The sequence below is a fragment of the Spermophilus citellus genome, assembly GCF_964194105.1.
Source record: "Spermophilus citellus genome assembly, chromosome: 5".
NCBI classification, from domain to species: Eukaryota; Metazoa; Chordata; class Mammalia; order Rodentia; family Sciuridae; genus Spermophilus; species Spermophilus citellus.
Window position 1 is genome coordinate 94,781,044 of NC_138186.1, and position 6,080 is coordinate 94,787,123.

The 6,080-nt window shown below is 35.4% G+C and overlaps 2 pseudogenes across 2 annotated transcripts; both read left to right on the plus strand.

Moving 5' to 3' along the window:
- The first annotated feature begins 1,797 nt into the window (after positions 1-1,797).
- LOC308649445 (exonuclease 1-like) lies at positions 1,798-2,524 on the plus strand (annotated as a pseudogene). Its single transcript has one exon. The product of its transcript is annotated as an exonuclease 1-like (transcript).
- A 2,226-nt stretch (positions 2,525-4,750) lies between these two features.
- LOC308649446 (exonuclease 1-like) lies at positions 4,751-5,593 on the plus strand (annotated as a pseudogene). The gene is made up of 2 exons: positions 4,751-4,768; positions 5,045-5,593. The product of its transcript is annotated as an exonuclease 1-like (transcript).
- The last annotated feature ends 487 nt before the right edge of the window (positions 5,594-6,080 follow it).

Here is a 6,080-nt window from a genome sequence, read left to right on the forward strand (position 1 = left end):
CTTTATTCATTTGTTCATTTATTTATCCACTATGCATCCACTCAACAAATATTGAGTACCTATTATGGATAAAGCATAGGTCTAGGTGATGAAGTTAAAAAGTGAATCAAGTACCATCCCTGCTTTAGTTAACAAATGAACAAACAAAATAATTCATAGAATTACTAAAATGAAAAATGGATCAATTTCTCTGAAAGACTCATTAGTTCTGTGAAGAAGTAAAGAAAGCATTAAGGAAGAGACTTTTGAGACTTGAAGAATAATAGAAGGAAACAAAATCAAAAGAGAAAAGAAGCACATGTCATGACGAACCAAAACTGTGGGGAGGCATGTTCATGGATAGGAAGAATTAATAGTTAAAATAGCCATACTATCAAAAGCAAAATACATGTTCAATGCAATCCCCATCAAAATACCAATGACATTCTTCACAGAACTTGAAAAAAATATTTCTAGAATCATTTGTAAAAATAAAAGACCCAGAATAACCAAAGCAATTCTAAGCCAAAAAAAAAAAAAGCTTAGAATTGGAGGATCACAATACCCAATTTCAAATTATACTACAGAGTTGTAGTAACAAAAACTGCATGGTACTGGCATAAAAACAGACACATAGACCAACATTACAGAAATCCCCACAGATATAGTCACCTGACCCTTGACAAAGGTGTCAAAAACAAACAGGAGAAAAGACAGCCTTTTAAAATAAATTGTACTAAGAGAACTGGTTATCCTTATGTAGAAGAATGAAGCTAGACCCTTATCTCTTACCCTACACAAAAATAAGCTCAAAATGGATCAAAGATCTAGGGATTAGACCAGAAACTATGCAACTATTAGAAAAAATGTAGGATCAACACTCCAGCACCTGGATACAAGCAACAACTTTCTCAGTAGGACCCCTAAAAATCAGGAAATACTGCCAAAAGTTAATAAATGAGATGACACCAAATTAAAAAGTTTCTGCACAATAAAGGAAAAAAAATAGGAGTGTGATGAGAGAACTTACAGAATGGGAGAAAATCTTTGCTAGCTACTCTTCTGACAGAGGAATAATATCTGGAATATATAAAGAATTCAGAAAACTTTACACCAAAAAAGTCAAAGAACCCAATTAATAATTGGGCAAACAAATTAAACAGATACTTCTCATAAGAATAAATACAAATGGGCAAAAAATATATAAAAACATGTTCAACATCATTAGCAATTAGGGAAATAAAAATCAAAATACATGAAGGGCCTGTCCTCTGTTTGCGACTATATCCAGGCTACCTATGTTCTGCATCCTTGGCCTTTTTTCCACTGGCCCAAGCCAAAAGAAATGCGGAGTCTGGAGTGGGCTTGCACCCATGGCTGCACATCCTCTAGAGACAGGATAAAGTACTGAAGTTGTTGCTGGCACTGTTTCCTGGGTGCCACCAGTGATCTTCTTGAGTGCCACATCCCTACTGTGCCAAAGAGGAAATGTTTACTGGAGGCTATTTATCTGACTTAGGAGAAACTTACCTAAGTTTCACAAAATGTATGATACTTTCATTTTCCTCAGTGTGAGCAACAACCCTTATTAGAGATATTACCTGAGAGATAGGAGACTAATGATATGAAGCTGTAATCTGACCACCTGCATCCAGATCACCAGGGTGTTTAAATTCAGAATATCCCATCACAGTCCAAAACTAGTGACTCAGTCACTGGAGGGGAGTTAAAAATCTGCCAACTTCTGAAATTTGAAAATGACTGGACTAGAGCACAAGATCTCTAATAGGGTAGCAATAGGTTAAATTGGGGGGGACTATGCAGATACAAGAATTACTACAATTTATCAGAGAAGCTTCTGAGCCCATCCATATAAGGAAGTATAAATGGAAGCTAATACTGTGAATACCTATTGTCAGCTTCATGAAGGAGCTATTGCGTGTGCTGAAAAGCTACTCCAATGGGAACCTACTGATAGATACATAGAATTTTGTGTGAAATTTGTAAATATGTTACTATCTCATGGGGTCACCTATTCTTGTATTTGATGCATGTACTTTACCTTCTAAAAAAGGAAATAGAGAGGTCTAGAACAGAAAGATAAAAAGCAGAACTTTTTAAGGGAAAGCAGCTTCTCCATGAAGGGAAAGTCACAGAAGCCTGAGAATGTTTCATCCGTTCTATCAATATCACACATGCCATGGCTCACAAAGTAATTAAGGTAGCACACTCTCAGGAGGTAGATTTTCTCATGGCTCCATATGAAGCTGATGCACAGTTGGCCTATCTTGACAAAACTGACATTGTACAAGCTATAATAATAGAAAACTCTGACCTAGCTTTGGGCTACAAAAATCTGATTTTTAAAATGGATCAGTTTGGAAATGGAATAGAGATTGATCAGGCTCAGCTAGGCATTTGAAGACAGCTTGGGGATGTATATGCAGAAGAGAAGTTCTATTACATTTGCATTCTTTCAGGTTGTGACTATCTCTTGTCATTGTGTGGGATTGGTTTAGCAAAGGAATGCAAATACTCAGACTGATCATATGTTCATCTCAATAGATGAAGAAAAAGCATTCAACAAAATACAGCACACCTTCATGTTCAAAACGCTAGAAAAACTGGGAATAACAGGAACATATCTCAACATCATAAAAGCTATCTATGCTAAGCTGCAGGCCAACATCATTCTAAATGGAGAAAGGTTGAAAGCATTCCCTCTAATAACTGGAACAAGACAGGGATGCCCTCTTTCACCAATTCTATTTAACATAGTTCTTGACACACTGGGCAGAGCAATTAGACAGATGAAAGAATTAAAGGGATACAGATATGAAAAGAAGAACTCAAATTAGCACTATTTGTTGACGATAGGATTCTATACATAAAAGACCCACAAAATTCCACCAGAAAACTTTAAGAACTAGTAAATGAATTCAGCAAAATAGTAGGATATAAAATCAACTCCCATAAATCAAAGGTTTTTCTATATATCAGTGACAAATCCTCTGAAAGGAAAACTACCCCATTTTCAATAGCCTCAATAAATAAATTAATTAATTAATTAATAAAATACTTGGGAATCATCCTAATGAAAAAGGTGAAAGACCTCTACAATGAAAACTACAGAACACTAAAGAAAGAAATAAAAGAAGATCTTAGAATACAAAAATATCTATCTTGCTCTTGGATAGGCAGAATTACTATTGTCAAAATGACCATACTACCAAAAGCACTATACAGATATAATGCAATTCCAATCAAAATCCCAATGACATTTCTCATAGAAATAGAAAAAGCAGTCATGAAATTCATCTGGAAAAATAGGAGATCCAGAATAGCTAAAGCAATTCTTAGCAAGAAGAATGAAGCAGGTGGCATCACTATACCACACCTTAAACTGTACTACAGAGCAATAGTAACAAAAACAGCATGGTAGGGCTGGGGTTGTGGCTCAGTGGTTGCATGCTTGCCTAGCAGGCATGAGGCACTGGGTTTGATCCTCAGCACCACATAATAATAAAGACAATAAAGTCCATCAACAACTAAATTAAAAAAAAAAACAGCATGGTATTGGCACTGGTAGACCAATGGTACAGATAGAGGATACAGAGACTAACCCACATAATTACAGTTATCTTATATTAGACAAAGGTGCCCAAAACATACATTGGAGAAAAGATAGCCTCTTCAACAAATGGTGCTGGGAAAACTGGAAATCCATATGCAACAAAATGAAATTAAATCCTATATCTCACCAAGCACAAAACTCAACTCAAAGTTATTTGAGGACTTAATTCAACCTAATCATGTGGGATTAGGCACCAACTTTCTTAATAAGACTCTTATAGCAAGAATTAAAATCAAGAATCAATAAATGGGATGGATTCAAACTAAAAAGCTTCTTCCCAGCAAAAGAAACAGTGAAGTAAATAGACAGCCTACATCTTGGGAGCAAATTTTTACCACTCACCCATCAGATAGGGCACTAATTTCTAGGGTATATAAAGAACTCAAAAACCTTAACACCAAAAAAAAAATAAACAAACAAATAACCCAATCAATAAATGGGCCAAGGAACTGAACAGGCACCTCTCAGAAGATGATACACAATCTATCAACAAATATATGAAAAAATGTTCAACATCTCTAGCAACTGGAGAAATGCAAATCAAAACTACTCTAAGATTTCATCTCACTCCAGTCAGAATGGTAGCTATTAAGAACACAAACAACAATAAATGTTGGTGAGGATGTGGGGGAAAAGGCATACTCATATATTGCTGGTGGGCCTGCAAATTGGTGCAGCCAATATGGAAAGCAGTATGGAGATTTCTTGGAAAACTGGGAATGGAACAACCATTTGACCCAGCTATCCCACTTCTTGGTCTATACCCAAAGGACTTAAAAACAGCATACTACAGGGACACAGCCACATCAATGTTTATAGCAGCACAATTCACAATAGCCAAACTGTGAAACCAATCTTGATGTCCTTCTGTAGATGAATGGATAAAGAAAATGTGGTATATGTACACAATGGAACATTACTTAGCTATTAAAGAGAATAAAATCATGGCATTTGCAGGTAAATGGATGGAATTGGAGAATATAATGCTAAGTGAAGTTAACCAATCCCAAAAAACCAAATGCTGAATGTTTACTCTGATATAAGGAGGATGATTCATAGTGAAGTTGGGAGGGGGAGCATGGGAGGATTAGATGAACTCTAGATAGGGCAAAGGACTTGAAGGCAAAGGGAGAGCACATGAGAACAGAAAAGATGGTGGAATGAAATGGATATCATTACCCTAAGTACATGTATGAAGACACGAATGGTGTGAATATACTTTGTATACGACCAGAAATATGAAAAATTTTGCTCTACAGGTGTAATATGAATTGTAATGCATTCTGCTATATAACAAATTAGAGTAAAAACTAAATTTAAAGAACAGTACTCATATGAACAATAATCCAGACATAAAGATTATCAAGAAAATTGAACATTATCTCAAGATAATGTCCTTTGATGTAATCTTCTGTTTCAAGATAAACAGAGGATTACATCAAAGGATTTATTTGAGCCAACAATACTTTCCTTTTTCAACTAGTTTTTGATCACATCAAAAGGAAACCTGTAATTTTGAATGACTCCAAAGATGACATTGATCTGAAACACTAATTACGTTGGGTGATATGTTGACGACTCAGTAGCTCTTCAAATAGCTCACAGAAATAGGAGATAAATATTTTTGAATAGATAGACAACTACAATCCAGACATTGCTGTGCCTGACCTATCAAGAAGTCATACTTGGAAGCCAAAAACATGGCAAAAGTCATCTACTGTTAGTAGCATCTGCATAGGAATTATTGCCCTAGACTCAAGTTGGATATTGTTCCAGATACTACACAATTGAAGAAAAATCCAAGTAAGTACTGTGGGCATTAAACAAATGATTAGTACTAAATGGTTAAGTCTCCCAACGAAGTCATCCATGGTGAAAAGACTGAGAAGTGAAGAGCTGTCAGAAGATGATATATTGAATCAGTATTCTCTCTTATTTACAAAGACCAAGAAAAATAGCTCAAAAATAATGAATCATTGAACTCTTATGTAATGTTTGTGATTGCCCTGGAATATGGGCCTACTCATACAAAAAAACTTAAGCACAGCACCTCAGACCAAAATTAAATTTACAACATTTTTACAGAGAAAAAAAACAAAACAAAAGTAATGCAGTTGCAGTTTCAATGATCAGAAAAAGGTTTTGTTTGTTTGGGGTTTTTTTGTTTTGTTTTGTTTTGTTTTTTGCTGTTTTCTGGATTATGCTGATTGTGTATCCAAGAAAGGGAGTAGCAAGCTTCTAGATGAAACTGCTGTCACAGATAAAGTAACTAATCTCATTGAGTCAGATTGTCTAGCCCTAGGAGGCCAGAAGTTGGTTGATACAAAGGTACCACATAATTCAAGTGATCAGGTTTCAAATAATGTGACCATGTTTACTGATGAAGAGTCTCAGTCTCTTTGAATCTTATCAATATGAACTCCCTATTTGAAGATGATACAGTTACCAGCCTGAAAGACTTGTTTTT